Source organism: Schistocerca nitens, chromosome 6 (genome assembly GCF_023898315.1).
Source record: "Schistocerca nitens isolate TAMUIC-IGC-003100 chromosome 6, iqSchNite1.1, whole genome shotgun sequence".
Lineage (NCBI taxonomy): Eukaryota > Metazoa > Arthropoda > Insecta > Orthoptera > Acrididae > Schistocerca > Schistocerca nitens.
The window spans coordinates 43,691,786-43,715,524 of NC_064619.1; the positions used below are offsets into that span (position 1 = coordinate 43,691,786).

Genomic DNA, 23,739 nt, shown 5'->3' on the forward strand with positions numbered 1-23,739 from the left:
AAGCCGGCGTTCCAATACATCCCAGAGGTGTCCTATAGGATTCAGGTCAGGAATCTGTGCAGGCCAGTCCATTACAGGAATGTTGTCGTGTAACCACTCCGCCACAGGCCGTGCATTATGAACAGGTGCTCTCGATCGTGTTGAAAGATCCAATCGTCATCCCCGAATTGCTCTTCAACGGAGGGAAGCAAGAAGGTGCTTAAAACGTCAGTGTAGGCCTGTGCTGTGATAGTGCCACGCAAAGCAACAAGGAAATGCAAGCTCCCTCCATGAAAAACACGACCACACCATAACAACACCACCACCACCACCACCACCACCACCACCTCAGAATTTTACTATTGGCACTACACTCGCACTACACCGAGCATTCGCCATACTCTCACCCTGCCATCGGATCGCCACATTGTGTACCGTGGTTCGTCACTCCATACAACGTTTTTCCTCTGTTCAATCGTCCAATGTTTACGTTCCTTACACCAAGCGAGGCGTCGTTTGGCATTTACCGCCGTGATTTGTGGCTTACGAGCAGCCGCTCGACCATGAAATCAAAGTTTTCTCGCCTCCCGCCTATCATAGTTCTTGCAGTGGATCGTGATGCAGTTTGGAATTCCTGTGTGACAGTCTGGGTAGATGTCTGCCTATTACACATTACGACCCTCTTCAACTGTCGGCGGTGGCTTTGTCAACAGACGAGGTAGGCCTGTACGCTTTTGTGCTGTACGTGTCCCTTCACGTTTCCACTTCACTATCACATCGGGAACAGTGGACCTAGAGATGTTTAGGAGTGTGGAAATCTCGCGTACATAGTATGACACAGGTGATACCCAATCACCTGACTACGTTCGAATCCGTGAGTTCCGCGAAGTGTCCCATTCTGCTCTGTCACGATGTCTAATGACTACAGAGGTCGCTGATATGGAGTACCTGACGGTAGATAGCAGCACAGTGCACCTAATATGAAAAACGATGTTTTTGGGACTGTCTGGATACTTTTGATTGCATAGTGTACGTAAGTATTACTGTTCCGGTTATCTATTACGTAGGTAAAGAATAGATGCTCTACAATTGGATTGGTGACAGTTTAATTTCACAAATTAATTCATTTGATTTGATTGTTGCTTATTCGGAATATCACGGATACCTCTCTTCTCGTTTCCTCTTCGTCGTGTGTGGTTGCACTGCCTTACAGACATTTTTCAAATTGGATGTAAACAGAGAGTATAGGAAGCTATTTTGCAAATAACTTGTTGCCTACTAGGACTAATCATTTATTCGCTACGTAAACAATTACCTTAAAATTTGGTTTTTAAGGTTTGGTTCACACGATTACGGTCAATATATTTCCGTAATCCTTAGTTAAGAGGGAGGTTACATCTTCTGGGAAATGGGGGTAGTTTTCAAGAAGAAACTTGATCAGTTTGTTTCTAGATTTGGCTTTGTCTGTCAGACATTTTATATCATTGGGTACGTGATCAAAAAGTTTTGTGGCAGCATTGTACACCCTTTTTTGTGCTGAATGCAGTTTTAATAGAAAGTAATGAGTGTAGTTTTTTTCTTCAGATATTGAAATTAGGTACTGAGTTGGTACATGAGTTCGTAGCGTTTTTCATTAGTTTATTAAACTCAACAGTTACTCATAAGACTTCAATCACCAATGATATATTCTCCTGCACAATTTATAACAAGTCTGCCAATGCTGGGCTAAGTTTTCGATTCAGCGATAGTAAAAATGACGTGGTTTTGAGGCGAAGAAGTAGTCGAGCCTTTTCCGGAGCGCATTTTCGTCCGGAAAGGAAGTTGCTTGAAGGGTGTTAGACAGAAAACGGAAAAGGTGAAAATCGGAGGGCGCAAGATCAGGTGAATAATGTGTGTGCGGAATGACTTCCCAGCGCAACTCCTGTATATCCTTTTCGACAGTGTAGCAGAATGCGGGCAGGCGTTGTCGTAGAGTAGCATCTTCTCACGCAGTCCTCCTGGTCGCTGTTCTTCGTTGCGTCTTCAAGACAGTAAACTGCAGGAGTGATGGTTACACCTCTGGGAAGCAATTCGTATTACACCACACTGTCGCTGTTCCACCAGATACGTAACATTATCTTTGTGGAACACGTGCAGGCCTTTGATCGTAAACAAAACAGCAACCTGCTGTACAGCATAAGAACACCATTTCTCGTCATCAGTAACGACACAGGATAGAATGGTCTGTGTCGTTCACGAGCCAGTTGATGATGAGCAAGCAGAGATGCACATACGGCACCAGTTGATTTTTGAGAGTTTGTCTTAGACGATGGGGAACCTGTTCACCCAATTTTTGAACCTTTCCCATTGCATGCAAATGTCGCTCGATGGTGGAATGATCACAGTTCTTCATATTTGCCTGTTCTATAGTACACTGACGTGGATCTTTGTGGATAAATGCATTTAAACGATTGTCAACAGACCCCGAAAGTCTTCCTCAATGTGAAGAGCAGTGTCAAAACGAGAGCTTCCTTAAAACGAGAAAACGATCTTCTTGCCTTGCTCTGTCCAGTGGCTCTATCCCCATATACGACGGAAATGTTTATGGCTGCCTCCGCTGCTGCCACCCGTCTGCTGAACACAAACAGAAGAATATTTCGAAAATGTTCGATTTCTCCACTTGGCATTCCCTTTTCTAGCGTCTAAATGACTTAACTGCTTAAACATATATCTACAATATGATCGTGGGTGAGCACGTGGTTTCGAGCGGTGAAAAGTTTTTCGTAACGATGAGTTACCCCAGAGCATTATTTTATACTGCGTTACTAAATGAAATTACACCAAACACATTAATGATTTGTCTGACCCCCAATATTTGCAATGATTCGAAATGGAAATTTGGATGAACTGAGTTGTATTAGGAATTCAAAAATGTGTTTTTCTCCAGTTTATTTCTTATTAATATGGACAGCTAGATTCCCAGACCCACAAATTGTGTTACGACGAATAGAAACACGAACAGTGGGTGTACTTCGATATCAAGTGCGTCTACCGCATGACTACCACGATTTTTCTTTATTTGAAGCACGAGATATTTGTTTTTTTTTTTCGTATATGTATGACCACTACACAATGTGTTTAGAATGGTTAAGTACGTGGACTTAGTGCCAGAAAGAGTGAGAGTGCAAAAGGATGGCTGGGCTACTGCTTCAGTGGAAATGTACAGACATGAGTAATCAGCTGGCGTTGGAGATAATGGTGCTTTGCACTTGCCAGTGCCGTGGCCGTTGTTCGAATGGTCGTTTTATTTTGTATATTCCAATCGACTGTGCGTGTGAGTTTAAAATTTATTATTACTACTAAAAATGTATTTCTGAGTGGAGTATACTCCTCGCTTTTTTAACCGAACTGAAATATTACGATTCAAATGATGTTAAATTACTGAGCTTAAGAATCTCACATAAAAATATCAAATGCTGGTGGACTGTACGCGGTAGTGCTATGCGTGGCGATCGTATTCAGCTAATGGTCCACCATGTTTGGTCCCACGCAAAAATAATTAAATCATTCTTTAGACAAGAATTTAAAACTTGATCCAAAGTTGCAGGCTGCCTTGGGCCAGACCATGAGCTGACGACGATTCCGTTCTACATTCATTCAAAAATGCATGAAGTCAAAACATGGATGATGAGTATTCAGGGAATTTCTAACGACAAAATTAATACATAGAAAATGTATCAGTTCTCATCAGAATGACCGTATCTATACTTTCCTAATTGTTTTTGACACAGAATAATTACAATCTGTTCGTCTTAAAATAGCCGTCGTAGGACTTCGAAATTAAATCTTTACTCGACAGAGGACGAACAACAACAACAATAGAATAGCATTCTTATAGCGTGAAGACAATGAAACAGCGATTATTGTATGCACGGTGGCTGTACTATGTAAATATATTCACTGAATCGTCAACGGCGAATTACGATTAATTAATATTATGCAGCCGAACACGTCAAATTATATACCGTACTTATATTGTATACCTGTATATTGTACACTCCTGGAAATTGAAATAAGAACACCGTGAATTCATTGTCCCGGGAAGGGGAAACTTTATTGACACATTCCTGGGGTCAGATACATCACATGATCACACTGACAGAACCACAGGCACATAGACACAGGCAACAGAACATGCACAATGTCGGCACTAGTACAGTGTATATCCACCTTTCGCAGCAATGCAGGCTGCTATTCTCCCATGGAGACGATCGTAGAGATGCTGGATGTAGTCCTGTGGAACGGCTTGCCATGCCATTTCCACCTGGCGCCTCAGTTGGACCAGCGTTCGTGCTGGACGTGCAGACCGCGTGAGACGACGCTTCATCCAGTCCCAAACATGCTCAATGGGGGACAGATCCGGAGATCTTGCTGGCCAGGGTAGTTGACTTACACCTTCTAGAGCACGTTGGGTGGCACGGGATACATGCGGACGTGCATTGTCCTGTTGGAACAGCAAGTTCCCTTGCCGGTCTAGGAATGGTAGAACGATGGGTTCGATGACGGTTTGGATGTACCGTCCACTATTCAGTGTCCCCTCGACGATCACCAGTGGTGTACGGCCAGTGTAGGAGATCGCTCCCCACACCATGATGCCGGGTGTTGGCCCTGTGTGCCTCGGTCGTATGCAGTCCTGATTGTGGCGCTCACCTGCACGGCGCCAAACACGCATACGACCATCATTGGCACCAAGGCAGAAGCGACTCTCATCGCTGAAGACGACACGTCTCCATTCGTCCCTCCATTCACGCCTGTCGCGACACCACTGGAGGCGGGCTGCACGATGTTGGGGCGTGAGCGGAAGACGGCCTAACGGTATGCGGGACCGTAGCCCAGCTTCATGGAGACGGTTGCGAATGGTCCTCGCCGATACCCCAGGAGCAACAGTGTCCCTAATTTGCTGGGAAGTGGCGGTGCGGTCCCCTACGGCACTGCGTAGGATCCTACGGTCTTGGCGTGAATCCGTGCGTCGCTGCGGTCCGGTCCCAGGTCGACGGGCACGTGCACCTTCCGCCGACCACTGGCGACAACATCGATGTACTGTGGAGACCTCACGCCCCACGTGTTGAGCAATTCGGCGGTACGTCCACCCGGCCTCCCGCATGCCCACTATACGCCCTCGCTCAAAGTCCGTCAACTGCACATACGGTTCACGTCCACGCTGTCGCGGCATGCTACCAGTGTTAAAGACTGCGATGGAGCTCCGTATGCCACGGCAAACTGGCTGACACTGACGGCGGCGGTGCACAAATGCTGCGCAGCTAGCGCCATTCGACGGCCAACACCGCGGTTCCTGGTGTGTCCGCTGTGCCGTGCGTGTGATCATTGCTTGTACAGCCCTCTCGCAGTGTCCGGAGCAAGTATGGTGGGTCTGACACACCGGTGTCAATGTGTTCTTTTTTCCATTTCCAGGAGTGTATATTGATGCCCTGCAGCCGTCTAGAACGAAATTAGAATTAATTTAATACCTTCAGCTGCTGACGGGCGTTGATATATATCAACGGGGACAGTGAAAATGTGTACCTCGGGACTCGAGGATCTCCTGCTTACATGGCAGACGCTCTATCCATCTGAGCCATCGATGGCACAGAGGATAGTGCGACTGCAGGGACTATCTCGCGCACGCCTCCCGTGAGACCCACATTCTCACCTTGTATGTCCACACACTACTTCGTAGTGTCCCACCCCAATACACTCATTACTCGTGGAAGACATTCTTCCAAGTCCCATAAGAGTTCGGGGAATATGTGTGCATCCGCACAGGAGGAGGTTGTCATGGCCGGTATTGCCAGAACTATATACAGGGCTATTACAAATGATTGAAGCGATTTCATAAATTCACTGTAGCTCCATTCATCGACATATGGTCACGACACACTACAGACACGTAGAAAAACTCATAAAGTTTTGTTCGGCTAAAGCCGCACTTCAGGTTTCTGCCGCCAGACCGCTCGAGAGCCCAGTGAGACAAAATGGCGACAGGAGCCGAGAAAGCGTATGTCGTGCTTGAAATGCACTCACATCAGTCAGTCATAACAGTGCAACGACACTTCAGGACGAAGTTCAACAAAGATCCACCAACTGCTAACTCCATTCGGCGATGGTATGCGCAGTTTAAAGCTTCTGGATGCCTCTGTAAGGGGAAAGTGAGTGAAGAAACGGTTGAACGCGTGCGTGCAAGTTTCACGCGTAGCCCGCGGACATGCTGGAAAATTGGCTCATGCCACAATTGGAGACCGACAGCACCGACTTCATCTTTCAACAGGATGGTGCTCCACCGCACTTCCATCATGATGTTCGGCATTTCTTAAACAGGAGATTGGAAAACCGATGGATCGGTCGTGGTGGAGATCATGATCAGCAATTCATGTCATGGCTTCCACGCTCTCCCGACTTAACCCCATGCGATTTCTTTCTGTGGGGTTATGTGGAAGATTCAGTGTTTAAACCTCCTCTACCAAGAAACGTGCCAGAACTGCGAGCTCGCATCAACGATGCTTTCGAACTCATTGATGGGGACATGCTGCGCCGAGTGTGGGAGGAACTTGATTATCGGCTTGATGTCTGCCGAATCACTAAAGGGGCACATATCGAACATTTGTGAATGCCTAAAAAAACTTTTTGAGTTTTTGTGTGTGTGTGCAAAGCATTGTGAAAATATCTCAAATAATAAAGTTATTGTAGATCTGTGAAATCGCTTCAATCATTTGTAATAACCCTGTACTTACATGGATATGGTGTCTGTTCTTTCGGACATGTGCCCTCGGTGGCTCAGATGGATAGAGCGTCTGCCATGTAAGCAGGAGATCCCGGGTTCGAGTCCCGGTCGGGGCATACATTTTCCTATATATATATATATATATAATCAACGCCCGTCAGCAGCTGAGGATATTAAATTAATTCTAATTACGTCAAATTATTGTCGTGGTATATTACAGAACTCGCTTCTTTCGTCCTCTGTTAACAGGTAGAGTCAGCCGCGACGGGATCACCTCAATTCGCTGAGCTTCTGTCCCCCCCCCCCCCCGCCCCCACCCTACCTCTCTTCTTTTTCTTTTGTGTATTGGAGAATTCAGCAGTTAAATGAGAATCCCTGTTGCGCCTTTGGGTTTTGGTTTCACTTAAGATGTTAAGTTTTAAAGCGAGTTTGTAAATGCCTCTGCGTCAACAGCGTGGTACCAAATAGCGGCTCTTTAATCTGCTTCATGTAGTTACTTCGCACTGAAGTCGTACAGCATACAAAATGTAAAATGGTAAAATGTTCAATGGATCCTAAATGACGTATGCTTATGAACTACACAGAAACTAGAAACGCGATTTTCTACAAATGAGGTCAATAAGTAAATACCGGCTCCGTAACGTGATAGGCACCTCCTCGCCACTTGTAGTTCAGTCGGACGTGCGGCCGCTGTACCCGCCCCTTCGCTACGAAGGTCTGCAGCGGGAGGCCGGCGCTCGCTGGGCAGCTTAGTCAGGCGTGCCTCTGTGAGGCATGGCGTACCAGGCTACGTTAATGCTGCAGCATCGCTGGGCCGGCGATAATCAGCCAAGTCCACTGAGATACACCGGCGCCTTTAACAGAGGAATCGCCGATTGTCGCGATGCACGCCAGGCGAGGTCTGCAGTTTGAGCAGCGACCGGCGCCGGCTATCCGGAAACCTGACCTGTAATCCTTAGACGCTCTGCGCGCGAAATACGTGTAAAAAAAAAATACTAGTAGCTCCATGCACTACGAGCATTAATTTTACAGGAATGAACGACCATTTTATATTCTCCTTTTTGCTGTTTGGCGTCGGATAGGCAACTGCTTTGAAGTTTTCTGAAACTCATGAGTATCGAAAAGAATTTTATGATAAAATATGTGTGATCCGTTTATCTCTGTTCCGCGGCAGTAAATCGAGCCATGTAAAGCTTGCTTGCTTGCCTCTTTCTCTCTCTTTCCTTCCTTCATTCTTTCTTCTTCTTCTTCTTCTTTTTTTTGCGAATTTTCGAATCTGCGACTATGTGATTTATTAAAAGTTTATATATATCCCTATGTGCCTTACAACTAAAGTAACTTGCCTCATTGCCGTATGATATAACAAGCAAATATTAGATGATTTATTCCGCTTTGAAATACAGCGCCACACGGCAAGATTAATTTAATTTCAATATATTGCGTGCCAGAGAAATAACATCACAACCGCTTTATTTTGGATAATATCGGATATAATATTATTTGAAAATTAATAGCATTGTTCACCGACTTATCGTTTTTGTCCGATAAAATATCTGGACGAAAATCTCCATCTAGCATATTTAATACAGGAAGTATATGTAGATAACAACGAATGAGATGTTACCTCACAGTGAATACCAGTTCTTCCACAGAAATTTTATTGGCGATGTTGGCCCGACACATTAGCCGTTTAACTATTTCTAGTTCATTAATACCGTAAGATGGAAAGTTTGCAGTGCCATTTGGAAGTGATTCTGGAGCTGTTGATAGAATGGGTGAAACTATCCGTAGCGTGGACGTTCTGTATTAGAAGATGCGGCCCACACCACCTATTCTTTCTCCTTGCGAGTAACATTTTTGTCACCAACGAGAATTTCTGACGTCGGACGACTCTGAGGACATGGTTTTCGCTTCACATCACTGCAATTAATAGTCTTAAGTAGCAATGTGGACAGATGTAGGCTAAATGCTTCCGGCGAAGAGCAGTATGCTTATTCGAGCATATATTTGGCAGCTGCGCAAACCCACTGCTCGCTCCGTTGACCTTGCACACTCTGCCGCATCTGTGGATTGGTAGTGACGCCTGAATATGTTTGAATGTGATCAGTATATGATCAATATATATATATATATATATATATATATATATATATATATATATATATATATATATATATATATAGAACTGAGACAGAGTGAGCAGACATAAGATCTGATAGCGTATAAGGTGTCATAAAATAAAAACCGAACACTCGCCACAACGGGACCACGGAATGGTTCCATTCAGAAGCAACCATTGCGCGCGTTAAGACATTTTTCCCATTGGGAGACAAGACGATCAGTTCCTGTTTCGTAGAACACCGTCGGCCGCTGACGGATCCACAACAGTACACACTCTTGCACTTCCTCATCCGGCTGAAAGGGGAACAGATGTCCACGCATGTCTCTTAAGGTCGCCTAAGGTGTGAAAATCACACGGTGAAAGTTACGGTCTGTACGGTGGTTGTTGCAGTATTTTCCAACCAAATCTCTGAAATATAACCTTCGTCCGATTGGAAATGTGGGACCGGGCATTGTCATGCAACAGGATGATCCTGTCAGACAGCATACCCGGGCGTTTTGACTTAATGACACAGTATCTCCAAAGTATCGTCGTAGCGCTGCGCATAAATTCTGGTTCCACGCTCGAGGAACTCTGAGCCGATGCCCCCTGCGGTCGAAGGAGAAAGTCGTCATGACCTTACTGGAACTTGTGTGAACAGCATTCGATGTCTTTGGCGGGGTGATGTGGGGGTGTTTCTACTGTTGGCTGTGCCATTCGGCCTCAGTTTGTTCAAATGCTGTCAGTCGGAATCATGCTGTTCCAAGATAATGCCAGTCTCCACATTGCCAATCGGACGAAGGCTACATTTCAGCGATTTGGTTGGGAAATATTGCAGCATCCTCCGTACAACCTGCATCTTACACTGTGTTTTTTCACATCTGTGGTGACTGAAGAAGTCTGTTTCAGCCGGACACGAAAGTGCAAGAGTCGTTGCGGTTGTGGACTTTTCAGTAGCTGACTGCTTTCTACGAAACAGGAATTGATAGTCTCGTCTCCCATTGGGATAAAAGTCTTATTGCGTATGGTGGTCACTTTTGAATTGAACCATTCCATGGTACGTTTTTTAGCCGATGTTGACATTTCATTTGACTGCTCCTCAGGTATGACATGGTCCATAGAGAAGAAAAGTGGCAGCTGCTTCATGTTGTATCGAATAATACATCCAAGGTTAAACTAGATGAATATCAAAATATTAGAGTTGTCGGGCACGATCGTACAGTCAATAGCAACCACAACAGCTCAGTGGGAATTACAGACCAGGAAGTCCGACCGCTGCAGATGGAGGAACATCATTAGGAGTTATGACGAGATCAAAACGTGGCCTTTGCAACGTCTCGAGTCGTCAAGAGTCTAAGGATGATCAGTGACAAAAGAACTACTAGTAGAAGACAATTGTGAGTATAACTGAGCTGGCTGTGACGGTGCCGGGTTCTCCTGGAACATACCTGGAGAAATGGCTCCTGAAGGATCCGACGGCGATGCGATGTTGGATGCTACTGCAGCGTCACTATGAGGGTATAGCGCAGTGGTGGTCAAGCTTATACGGTCAAGAGCCATTACTGACATTTTGGAGCAACACCTCGGGCAGCGTATACACTCATCATATTATTGATTGATGAGCTACATAAGTTAGCATGTTACGAACCCCCAACAGACTACCAATACTAAAGGTACTAAAGCTGGCCACTGGCCCTCAGATACTGATCGTTAAAAAGTTGTTGACATTTTAACACTTAGCATAGGTTGTTCTCTGTTTCAGATTACAGCCATCCTTAGAAAACCCAAAGTTGTGACACTGTAATTGCCTGTGGAAATGTTGTATTTGTGTGAGTGGATGATTGATTAATGACGTTAATTGCGCTTATATTTAGATGCATAATGCAATGTGGGGGCGATCAAATACGGTCACTAAATTTTTGAATGTCATTTTTCTTCTGCTCAATGAGCTGCATCACGACAGTTTTAATTTCATTCCCATAATGCTAAAAATACATTCAACCTACCTTGTAGTCCTACAGACCTTATCTGGAGACACTTTGACAAGAAATTGTCTCCGTATTAAGACAGTAAGAAAGATGACATACCGAAACCTTAATCACTAACGACTGCAAAAGGAAAGTAATCGTAGCTCTCGTAACACTGACTGCTTTGAGGAAATTTAGTTTCATTGTCAATTAAACTTCTTATATAGCAATCAGTTCTTGAACGCAGATCAGTCTGGCCATCTTAGATTTGCTCCAACAGCAACAATATCGAGAAAATGTTTTTGCTATTGTAATAAAGCGGTCAACTGTCAGTTGCCGTGATGACACGCATATGTTTACAATTTGTAGCAGCCAATAATTGGGTAAATTGGCTGCCTTTTTAGTGAACCTTTAATTCTTTTTTCGAGAAATAGTGGCACCAAGGATGTACTTTTAAATTACCTCCTTTTGATTTTCTTATTCAGTAAGAGAAGTAACAGATAGGCGTTGTGCGTTTCAGACTCCATGGCTGAGCTGAAACACGGCGGCGCGGCAGATCAAAGCGGCGTAGCGCAAAGACAAAGGAGCAGCCTCTCTTTTCCAATGGGGCGGCGCAGCGCCCTCTGATGGCTCTGTGCACTGCAGAAAAGCGCGTCTCGGTGGTTCCTATGAAGCGGCCCTTAACCTACGCAGAACCGCCGACCTGACCATGTGTCACTCAGCCTGGGAACACTCTGCCCCTGTAGCCGCGTGCGAAATTACTGTTTCACTTGAAAAGCTGCTGCACCTGGCAGGTGACCGCACGTGAGGGAGTCGGCAGCTACTGCAGCGCAAGACATCGGCGACTGCCCCCAGACCATTTATTTATTGCTGCTAACAAACTAAACCCACTGTTTCGTTATCTAATGCAGATTCTATACCGTAAATTGTAATTGTACAAATACTGAAGCGTGCATTCACACATCATTATTAAGCGTTGGAAAAAGTCTGCTGCAGCTAGTACAATCCATCCTAAGAGCTCACTATCTAACCACTTACAATTAAATACCAAAATCATGTCACCGGGCAGATGTCCCATTTTATGTGGGAATTATGATCTAGTATTGCTGGAATAAATAGTTTTCCGGATTCAGTCTACTCTGTTATTTAAGAAGAAAAAAAAGTATAACTACTCACTAGAACTACGCACTATATTACTACAGTTAGAATACTGATGATTTACTCTGTCCAGTATTACATCGTGGAGGGCACTTTAGCCTTTCATAGACAAAATTGTTTTCGTTCTGTGTCTGAGACGACGAACGTGTCATCAGCCACGTTTTCCAGCTATCACTTCGGTGGCGCTCTACCAGCGGCCGTCGAACTCCGACCGGGGGCTGTATGTGACCCGAATCTAGTATTCTTACGGCCCGTGGTTCTCAGATGTATTTTATTATACACACCTCAAAAAAAGTTTTGCATCGCCTCGGTTCCGAGAGATCCGGAACCACGGAAAATTGGAATAGAGATCAACATAATCATCATTTCCGCCCTGTTTATTTCTCTTGAAAATCACACATTGCATGTTCTACCACCATACAGCGAGCCCTTCAGATTTGGTGGTCCAGATTGCTGTACACACCGGTACCCCTAATACCCAGTAGCACGTCCTCTTGCAATGATACATGCCTGTATTCGTCGTGGCATACTATACACAAGTACATCAAAGCACTGTAGGTCCAGATTGTTCCATTCCTCAACGGCGATTCGGCGTAGATCCCTCAGAGTGGTTAGTGGACCACCTCGTCCATAAATAGCTTTTTTCAATCTATCCAAGGCATGTTCAATCGGATTCATGTCTGGAGAACATGCTGGCCACTTCTAGTCCAGCGATGTCGTTATCATGAAGGAAGTCATTCACAATATGTGCACGATGGAGGCGCGAATTGTCGTCCATAAAGACGAATGTCTCGCCAATATGCTGCCGATATGGTTGCACTATCTGTCGGATGATGGCATTCACGTATCTTACAGCCATTACGGCGCCTTCCATGACGACCAGCGGAGTACGTCGGCCCCACATAGCTGAACTCGTTGGACAGTGTGTCTAAGGTGTTCAGCCTGACCGGATTGCCTCCAGACAAGTCTCCGACGATTGTCTGGTTGTGACGCTCATCGGCGAAGAGAACGTGATGCCAGTCCTGAGCGGTCTATTCAGCATGTTGTTGGGCCCATCTGTACCGTGCTGTATGGCGTCGTGGTTTCAAAGATGGACGTCGCCATGGACGTCGGGAGTAAAGTTGCGCATCATGCAGCCTATTGCGCACAGTTTGAGTCGTAACACGACGCCCTGTGGCTACACGAAAAGCGTTATTCAACGGGGTGGCGTTGCTGTCAGGGTTCCTCCGAGCCATAATCCGTAGGTAGCGGTCATCCACTGCAGTAGTAGCTCTTGGGCGGCCTGAGCGAGGCATATAATCGACAGTTCCTGTCTGTCTGTATCTCCTCCATGCCCAGACATCATTTTGGTTCACTCCGAGACAACTGGACACTTCCCTTCTTGAGAGCCCTTCCTGGCACAGAGTAGCAATGCGGATGTGATAGAACTGCGGTATTTATCGTCTAGGCTAGGTTGAACTACAGACAACACGAGCTGTGTACCTCTTTCCTGGTGGAATCACTGGAACTGATCGGCTGTCGGACCCCCTCCGTCTAATAGGCGCTGCTCATGCCTTGTTGTTTACATCTTTGTGGATACTGTATCGCAGACACAGTCCCTTTGTTCAGAGATGTCACTAAACCCGCCCAGTCAACGTCTATATTCCAGAGTTCTGGGAACCGGGGTGATGCAATTTTTTTTTTTTTTTTTTTTTTGTGTGTGTAATTGGACCGTGAGCTAAGCTAAGTTGGTCGCTTACCTCGGGGCTAGAAGTTCGAGGATGTGAGAGGGGAATACATTTATGTTTGTCTTGCAGGCAACTCAAAAATACAATAAAATGATGCCCTGCGATCTGCCAAACCAGAAAGGCATCCAGAGAAATGGTTCACGATGTATTTTTTGCATTTAATGCTGCAAATTGGCTGTCGGTGAAATTCATACGTGAAATGTTAAGTGTAAGTCTCACAGTAGCGCAGTTATGTTTTAAGATGCGACGCGTCTCTCCCTGTTGCAGGCAACTTGGGAATTGCTGAATAACTAACGTAGTCGGAGAGTTGTTTGAGGAAACTTTGTCAAAGTTAAAGATCGTTTTTATTCATGAGCTTTCCGGAGCGGTGCGTCTCTGGCGTCGTTCTCAGTACTGCGAAACTTCAAAGCAGATGCCAGTTTGTTTTTAGATGGGTCCCTTTACTGTCGTTCCAATTACTCAACTGAATTATTCCTGCTTTCAGTCATTGGCGTGTTAAACATCCAATGGCCGGGGATTCTAAATACGCTCAAAGGGAGGGTATTGTTTCGCTGTTGCCAATATACAGTTCCAAGAGAGCGTTTTGTGCTTCAGATAATTCATTTTTAGTGCATTGTGCTGCAGTCGATTTTATCACAAGTTCTTTTGAATTACTGGTATTGTTTGACGGCTCACGGCGCTTTTATTGTTTAATAAGCTGCACAGCGTTTGATTTTCTCTCTCTCATCACGACACGCAGAGTCCATCTGTTGCAGTTACTAGCGTAACACGATTTCTTCTTCCCATTGTACCGTGGAATTATATCAAAAGCCAACAGTTTTCTGCCTCGCGAAAACAATTTTGTCTCTAAGTGGGATGATAAACAGAACCCTTTTGAATACCTACCATATGCCGCTAGTGAACTGAAGTACTAACCACTGACTACAGGCTGACACTGATCAGCCAGAACATTTTGACCACCTACCTAATTTCTGATATTCCACCTTTGGCACAGATAACGGAGGCGACGCGTCGTGGCATGGGAGCAATGAGGTCTCGGTAGGGGCTGGAGGGAGTTGGCATCACATCTGTCCACACAGGTCACATAATTCCTGTAAATTCCGGGGACGGGGCGATGAGCTCTGACGCCAGGTTGTCACATCCCAGATGTGTTCGAACGGGTTCAGATGTCGCGAGTTGGGTGGCCAGCAAGCAAATTGCAACTCGCCACTGTGTTCCTCGAACTACTCCATCAGACTCCAGGTCTTGTGACATCCTGTTGAAAAATGGCACTGCCGTCGGGAAACATGATCTTCATGAAGGGGTGTCGATACTCGTTGGGCATCGTGGTGCCTTGCACGAGCTCCACTGGATCCATGGAAGCCCACGTGAATGTTCCCCTAGAGCATAATGGATCTGCCGCCAGTTTGTCTGCGTCCCGCAGTACATGTGTCAGGGAGCTGTTCCCCTGGAAGACGACGGATTCGCGCCCTCTCATCGGCACGATGAAGGAGGTATCGGGGATTCGAGAGACCCTGCAACGCTCTGCCGCTGCACCAACGTCCAGTGCCGGTCACGTGCCCATTTCAGTTGTAGTTGCCGGTGTGGTGTTAACATTGGCCCATACGTGGGTCGTCGGCTGCGGAGGCCCATCGTTAGAAGTGTTCAGACACATATGTACTCAGCCGAGCATTAAAGTCCGATGTTAGTTCTGCCACCTGTCCTGCTTTACCAGTCTGCCCAGCCTACGACGTCCGACATCTGTAATGAAAAGTGGCCGCCCAACCGCTCGACATTTGGACGTGGTTTCCCGTTGGTTTCCCCGTGTGTGCAGTTTACGAAATGCTCGTTCCGAACCTTCGGGCCATCACAATCTGTCTTCTGTCAAACTCAGATTGATCGCGGGCCTTCCCCGTTTTACACACGGACAGCACACTTACGGATACTGCATGCACCGTGCGTGTGTCTGACTAGCAGTCACTCCTCGCCAGGTGACGCTGCTATCGCCTGAACAGGTTCATATCGATAGTGGGTCGGCGGTCGTGATGTTCTGTCCGATCAATGTATTTATCAAGTGCGTGAAAATCTGAAATAAGACAACCCAAATAGTGCGGACACTCAGAAGCTAAGCAAGGCTGTCATGATGGTGTACCTGATTTCTCACCTGCAGTAAACACACATCGCAACCATATTATGAATACTATCTCCGGTACTTAGTTTCGAGTAGTAAATAATGTATTATGATAGTCTTCTGATCCCAGTAAAGGAATCTGTTTCGATATCTGATTTGTTTGTAAGGTGCATCGGGATGCCCACATAAAACAGGGCACATATTGTAACTTACTTTGCCGTCTTGATTGGTTTTTCTGTAGAATTACATTACAGGTCAGAATGACGAGCCGTCTGCTGTTAAACTCATTACCTTTAATAGTTATAACAAGGAGTTTAACTGATAATGTTTTGTTTTTTGTTTCAGGTAAGTTGCGGGAAACAGCGTTAAGACGTTAAGCGATGGCGGTGCGCCAGTGGTAAGTAGTCCGTTCTTTGAAACGGCGGAGTAGTTATTCGTTACGTCGTGGCCGCCGAAGGCGGTAGCGGGGCTGTCTTTCTCGTCATGACTGCAGGCTGCAGGAGATGAGGTTTTGCTGCAGTTTTGGACGAAGAGGGACATCAGCATAGATGTAAAGGACTGGGTGCACCGTAGGCCCCCCTTTTTTTTTCGGTTAACGGATGGAGTTCTCGGTATGTCTAAAGATGCCGAGGGACACGTCTTACCCCCACGATGTAGCGAGCAGCATTATGAGATATCCCGCAGGAGCTCTGCTTATCGCTGTAGGCTGTATTGGGTAAACTGTTACCGCCACAAGCGTTTGCAAATGTAGTGTGCGATCAGACACACGGATGGAAATGAGGTGCGTCTTGTGCGCTTCGCAAAGTGCATAGTCATCGATGTTACTGAGGCTAACTGCTAGAGGTATAATATGGTAAAATGAATACTAAGGTGCTTCGGCAGTGAAAATACTTTTGTAACAAAAATTTTGCCCTAAATCAGGTCCGTTGGTATTCGGCTTACGTCAGGACCTTGCTCTCATACAATGTGAGTAAAATTAATTGGTATTAGTAAGCATAGTTCTATTCTAAGGTAGTATTAAATTCAGCACTGTGAATGAAAAATACGGTGTGATTGGGATTGTGGAACGATGTGGAAGGAGATGCAGTTAGTATAAATTGAAGGTGAGTAATTTTCTCATAGCATGAAAGGAAAGAAAGGAAGATTAGGGTTTAACGTCGCGTCAACATCGAGATCATTAGAGGCAGAGCACTAGCTCGGATTGTTTCAAGTATGAGGAAGGAAATCGCTCGTGACCTTTCAGAGGAACCATCCAGGCATTTTCCTGGAGCGATTTAGAGAAATCAAGGGAAACCTAAATGAGGTAGTCGGACATGGATTCTCTCTCGTACTGTAGTTGAGCGTAAGCAGTATTAGTTGATAAGCGCCTCTGCATTGCTTTCTCACACAAGAAGACTGATTTTTCACAGTTAATGTCGTGCGCACCTTTATAATTTTGTTCGAAGCATCTTATGGTGCCGGGCTCCCGAGTTCTCTAATCTAGACGTTATCTGGTACCCAACGCTAAGATTGTTTCATTGCGACTGGTTTTGTACAGCAGCCGGCATCTAGAATAAACGGATCTGCAGCCACGTACTTGCAGTGGACCATTGCTAATGATCATGAGACTGATCACACAGAAGGACGCAACAATTAACGTAATATGCATCATGTAGTTGTCACTTTGGCTGTTGCTCGACTGTCACAACTGAGCCATGCAGGTAATTCACATCGGTGTGTATGGCGTTTCCAGAGAGGGGACACTGTGTGTGTGTGTGTGTGTGTGTTCTCAAACTTATAAACCAGAATACCATGGGGTACCAAAATTAGTTCCCTACGCTCTCTCGCCGTTCATTCGAAGTTGCGGAAGGATTGAAAGTAATGTGCTGCGTCGTTTTTGACAATAAGAAACTAGCAACGTAGTTGAGACTTGGCCGTTTTGCTGCCCACATGAAACCATCAGTAAAATCTAGGCTAAGCTATCAGATTAGACGACCATCGATAAGGTGTATGACATAGCTGAAGCCACATACATATCACGAGAAAGAGTACGGTACGTTTTCGTCAACTATTAATCATGGGAAAAATTATGCAGATGTGTAAGGCACACGTAGGAATGCTGTACAAAAGGAATGTAGATAGAAATGTTTGGATAGTTTTAAAAGGAAAATTGAAAGAAGTGCAATGCACACTTGAATTGTTATGGCTAACGTCTGCTCAAAAGTTTAAACGCTTACTTGCGAGCGCAAATGTAGGATTAAAAAAATATCAGTAGCCCACTCACTAAAAACTTAAATTAGTTTGTATATTACCTCGTCATTAGCTGCTAAGAATATCTTGAAATTAATGGGTAATTCTTGTCCACCACTCACTACAGTCTATAGTAAGTGAACTATTTTTTGTGATAGCTGGGGACAGTTTGCTGGACTGATATTTAATTGTTGAAACGACGCCGGACCGCCCCTAAACGCCAGAAACGAGAGTAACGAATGTAGTGATTAGAAGCCCGGAGTGTACACCAGGAAAGGCAAAATCGATTTGATGTTAGAGCCAGTGTTTTCTCTTTTCTCATATTACCTTGCAGAGGGCAAAACGCTAACTGGAGAATGCTAGTCAAGTTTTCCTTGAGGAGAGGCCTGTATTGTGAACGAATAAAGATCATCGGAATTAGTCACACACACAGGTGTCAACGGCAACTAGAGAAGAAGAGGAGAGGTTTTTTTTTTTTTTTTTTTAATACCATGTTTTCGAACAGTCTATGTAATCAAAAATTGGGGCTTCGACTTGCGTCGAATGTTACATCTACAGAAATTTGTTGATTTGGAACGCCTCTAGGCCAGTGAAGGTGAAGGTGTAGATAGATGCTTTGTGCTGTCCTTTGAGAGTCTTACTGAAAGCATGGGATCTGCTGTTTGCGGAAACGTTGGCCACAAGTGCGGTGACCTGAAAGCAGGTCGAAGACGTAAAGTGGCCTATAGAGTTCGGTTATTTACTGCAGCCTGAGAATTCTCCACTCTGATTCCGGTGGGAACCTGTCAACATGTGCGCGCTGGAAGATATGTGGCGGCAAGAAGTGAGAGAGTTCTAAGCGGCGTGCAGTCCCTACTGCCGTTTACTGCCATAAATAAACATGGCGGTCGGCACATGCATATGCAGGCGACCCTGTTAATTGAGTTTATGTAGATGAGGCGCCAGGTGTCCAGTGAGCTTTGCAGAGTGCTGCTGAGAGTGCATTGGGGCGCTAATAAAGTGTGTGGTTGGGCGCTTACTGTTCGGAGGCGTGCATAAGGCGATCAAGAGAGCTCTGTCGAACTTTTTAATGCCGCGCATAAATTTAACGAATTTCGTGGTCGAAGAAGGCAGGCCTCGCTCTGTCAGCATTAGCACCCTGAAGGCGTCATAATTGCAGCTAGGGTCCCACGTGTCAAAGTTCGCGTTGACCCCTCTTTTCTACACCCACAGAATAATACACTGACAGAAGAAAAACGACACTCAAAGGGAGTTGTGCAACATAAACGAAAGGTGATATTCGTGTTTCTATATGTGAATGAAGATCTCTGTTCAAATTTCGCGTAAGAGGGGCCACTATGAGGATGCAAATAAAGTTTACTTTAAATATACTCTGTACCGATCTTACCTATTTGCGCGTGTGTGGGAAGCATTGGCTGGTGTCGGTCCACAAAGATCTACGTACATACGGGGTTCCTCATTCGGTAGCTTGGATGCAGTCTCGCAGCTGCCTGCCCTGCTCACTAAGTCCTGGCTGGTTGTCTGTCAAGCGCGTATGGCCTGCAGATGTTCCCGGCCCATGTAGTCTTGTTCCAAGAGCGGAAGTCCGATGTCGCAATAAAGTGTACGTAATAGGTTTGGGTGCGAGCTGTCGCTGAAAAATAGTTGCATCGACTTTTTTCTGACCATGAGTTAGTCTTCCCATGCGTCAAGGGATTCCCTTAAAAATACACTACCCGGCAGAAAAGGTGAAGCACCCAGACGGGGAGGATGATACAAAATGAAACTTGAAGGGTTCAGAGGGTATGTGACGTTACTTCAATGATTACAAAATAGAGTAATCTGTACGAAGAACGTGGCAGTATGGGCTCAGTTTTAAGTATGGCATCGCACCCACCTGTGGTCTATGCGTGCACTGATTCGGTTGGGAAGGATGTCATAAAGCCGTTGTTTCATATCCTGAGGCAAGCTGACCCAGAATTGTCGTCACTGGTCCTCGATACCCTGGAAACCGACACCGGCACCGCCACGGAGTGGACGTCAGAGCTGAGCCCCTGCGTGTTCTATCGGGGACGGGTTTGGGGATCTTGCTGCCTCGGGACTATCCCAACATCAAGCACACAATTCATAGAGATAAGTGCCATGTGTGGGCGAGCATTGTTTTGTTGGAAAATGGCACACGATACTGTTACTTGACAAGGTAAGACACGTGGGCCCAGGGTGTCCGTGACGTACCGTTGTGCCGTCGACTCCTTCAATCATTAGCAGTCGTGAGCTGAAGTCGTGTCACATGCAAATGGAAGGAAATGAGCGTTTGGCGTCATTGGCCGGGAGGTCCCTTACGGGGCAGGTCCGGCCGCCTTGGTGCAGGTCTTACTACATTCGACGCCACGTTGGGGGACCTGCGCGCCGGATGGGGATGAAATGATGAGGACGACACACAACACTCAGTCCCTGGGCGGAGAAAATCCCCGACCCAGCCGGGAATCGAACCCTGCCCCGTAGGACGGCAATCCGTCACGCTGACCACTCAGTTATCGGGGTGCACGTCGTATCACATGCCTCACCACAACATGACTCTAGAATAATGTGACGTTTCCCCAGGTCGCTGTCGTACTCACTCACGATGGTCATCTGGGGAAGTTTAGAACGGCGAATTAATGCTGAACACACTGTGACGCCATTGATCAGCAATCTATACTTCCCGGACACCGCCCCGCTACAAACGCATCCGTTTGTGTTGTCATGTTATGGCAGCATATACACGGGATGGTAATTCCCTAGTCGCCGGCCGTAGTGGACGAGCGGTTCTAGGCGCTACAGTCTGGAACCGCGCGACCGCTACGATCGCAGGTTCGAATCCTGCCTGGGGCATGGATGTGTGTGATGTCCTTAGGTTAGTTAGGTTTAAGTAGTTCTAAGTTCTAGGGGACTGATGACCTCAGAAGTTAAGTCCCATAGTGCCCAGAGCCATTTGAACCATTTTTGAATTCCATAGTTCGTCTGTTTACAGTCTCGGACCAGTAGTGCGAGATGACACAGAATGGTGCAAGGAACCAGTTTTTTGTTCTCGGATGGCAGGTGCAGATGTGGAGGGGTTACGACGAGCTTAGTGCTCAACATGGCGCTCGGAGGTGGTCGACCAGAACCCTGAAAACGAGTGTGCCTGCCTTCACATTCCCATGCAGTCCAACATCTGGCCACTGTCACATTCAAATGCCCCACAAATATGGATATTGCACGAATTGACCAGACGGTCAAATGGAGACCCTCATTGAGGTCTGTTTCAAACTTTCAGGTGCTGATAACGCCGTCTCTCTCTCTCTCTCATTCGGAGGGATCACTCAACATCTGACGTAGTTCACATACCTTATATACCCTACAAAGCCTGGCATCAATCCTAAACATGAACGACACTAATGCAGTCTGGTGACCATTCTACCTGTCGCAGAGTATCGCAGCTATCATCACTTGCATACCCGCCGATGGTGTGTACATTACCATCTGACCATGTCTTGTGGTTCTTTATTTTCTTCCTTTTTTTCACGTCGTTTAGTTTCGCGTCGCAATTACACAGCGACGGACGGGTTGTTTCCAGTTTTCGCTTCATTTCAGGTAAGCTTATGCTTGAATGCTTCGATGCTCGTCGGTTACATTCATCTGGACATTGTCCGAAGCACTAAAGTGACGAAACACCAAAGTGACGCCCGTTGAAGTGGTTTCTGCGTTGTGGCAACAAAGAGAAGTCGCATTTACTGAGATTTGGCGGATGGAGAGGCTACTTGCCAAAAACACATTGACAAAGATTACCATGTGCAGGTCACAGTGCCGTGGTGCAGCTCCCAGGTGCGTGCAATGCCTGATCACACACGTGCCGACCTTTTCCTGGATCGTTTAAGAATTTACCGATGATAAATTTGTCATTGTGCCTGTCCTGCTTACAGGCATAAATTCTTTGAGCATGATCGCCTAACTGCAAAAACAGGAAGAATAAAAACAATCGATTTTATTTTTGTCTACTCATTCTCGCTTTCTTGGCGTGGGAAGAGTTTGCATTGTGTCACTCCTGACTTTGGCGTTTTTTCTCGATTTCGCGTTCGAAAATCCACGATTCGCCACCTGTGATCACGCGACTGGAGAAGAATTTTTGCTCTCCCCTTGAGACGGTTCAGGCGCGCATCCTTCGTGTTGTCGTACTCGACAGTGGGGTTCTTTGGAAACAAATGGTTCAAATGGCTATGAGCACTATGGGACTCAACTGCTGAGGTCATTAGTCCCCTAGAACTTAGAACTAGTTAAACCTAACTAACCTAAGGACATCACAAACATCCATGCCCGAGGCAGGATTCGAACCTGCGACCGTAGCCTTTGGAAACATCTTCTTGGGTATCCAAATCGTGTGTTGACATGGGATGGGCGCTAAACACATTCAAATGTAACTCGCCGTCAGGCGACGATCTGACCTCAGAAGACACCTCATTATTCCCACGTTGTCCTCCGTTCTGGACTTTAAACGTCTACCTGCAATAGCTTTGTATTCCAGTTCTTCTCGGGCTGTTGAGAAGTATTTGTGCCACCTGAACAGTTAAGGGGTGCATAGATAATATTCGCCATGAACCAATTGTAACTTTTCGTAAGTCACAGTCGCTGTTTCGCCAAGCTTCACAAAAAATTGATGGCAACAACGTTGTAGGTTCGTGCACAGTGTTCCCAGTCTGAAGACTTTCATAACACACCGCTATACATGAGTGTTGCCCACTGTGTTCGGATGCCACCGTGTAAACACCACGCATAGTTAGGTCTGTGGAACTATCCGGAAACTAAAGGCTGTTATCTTGCAGTTTCGGCTTGCTAGCTGAATCGTGCAAACTGGAAACTCCGCCAGAGGAGAAGTAATTAGAATTATATTAATACCGTCAGCTGCGCACGGGCGTTGATATAGATCAACGGGGACAGGTGAAAATGTGTGCCCCGACCGGGACTCGAACCCGGGATCTCCTGCTTACATGGCAGACGCTTTATCCATCTGAGCCATCGAGGGCACAGATGATAGTGGGACTGCAAGGATTATCTCGCGCATGCCTCCCGCGAGACTCACATTCTCACCTTGTACGTCTACACACTACATTCGTAGTGTCCCACCCCAACACACTCATTACTCGTGTAAAGACATTCTTCCAAGTCATGTAAGAGTTCGGGGAACATGTGTGCATCCGAAAGAACAGACACCATATCCATATAAGTATAGAGGACAAGTAGTTGTCACTATTCTCATACAAATAAAACTTTACCCTATTTTTTCTCGACGGGGTGCACTCAGCCTCGTGATGCCAAATGAGGAGCTACTCGAGCGAATAGTAGCGGCTCCGGTCAAAGAAAACCATCATAACGATCGGGAGGGCGGTGTGCTGACCACACGCCCCCTCCTATCCGCATCCTCAACTGAGGATGACACGGCGGCCGGATGGTCCCGATGGGCCACTTGTGGCCTGAAGACGGAGTGCTAATTTCTCTCGCGCCTTTGCCAACGCTTCCTTATGCACAGACAGTTATTATTTGTCAGTTATTTTGGCTTACGTGTCAATAAAACAAATACTGATAAATAAATTCGTCAAGCAAGAACACACAAAAACAAAAAAAGAAAGAAAACATATTTCACTGGCACAGAGCGATTACGCTACGATCCAGCTGTAGTGCAGTTCATACTTAAGAACGTAATAGGCTGTCACATT

General features: G+C 46.0%; 2 non-coding genes across 2 annotated transcripts; one reads left to right on the forward strand and one right to left on the reverse strand.

Moving 5' to 3' along the window:
• Positions 1-6,777: 6,777 nt before the first annotated feature.
• Trnat-ugu (transfer RNA threonine (anticodon UGU)) lies at positions 6,778-6,852 on the forward strand. The gene has a single exon. It is a non-coding gene; the product is annotated as a tRNA-Thr (tRNA).
• Positions 6,853-22,974: 16,122 nt separating this feature from the next.
• Trnat-ugu (transfer RNA threonine (anticodon UGU)) lies at positions 22,975-23,049 on the reverse strand. Its single transcript has one exon. It is a non-coding gene; the product is annotated as a tRNA-Thr (tRNA).
• Between the last annotated feature and the right edge of the window lie 690 nt (positions 23,050-23,739).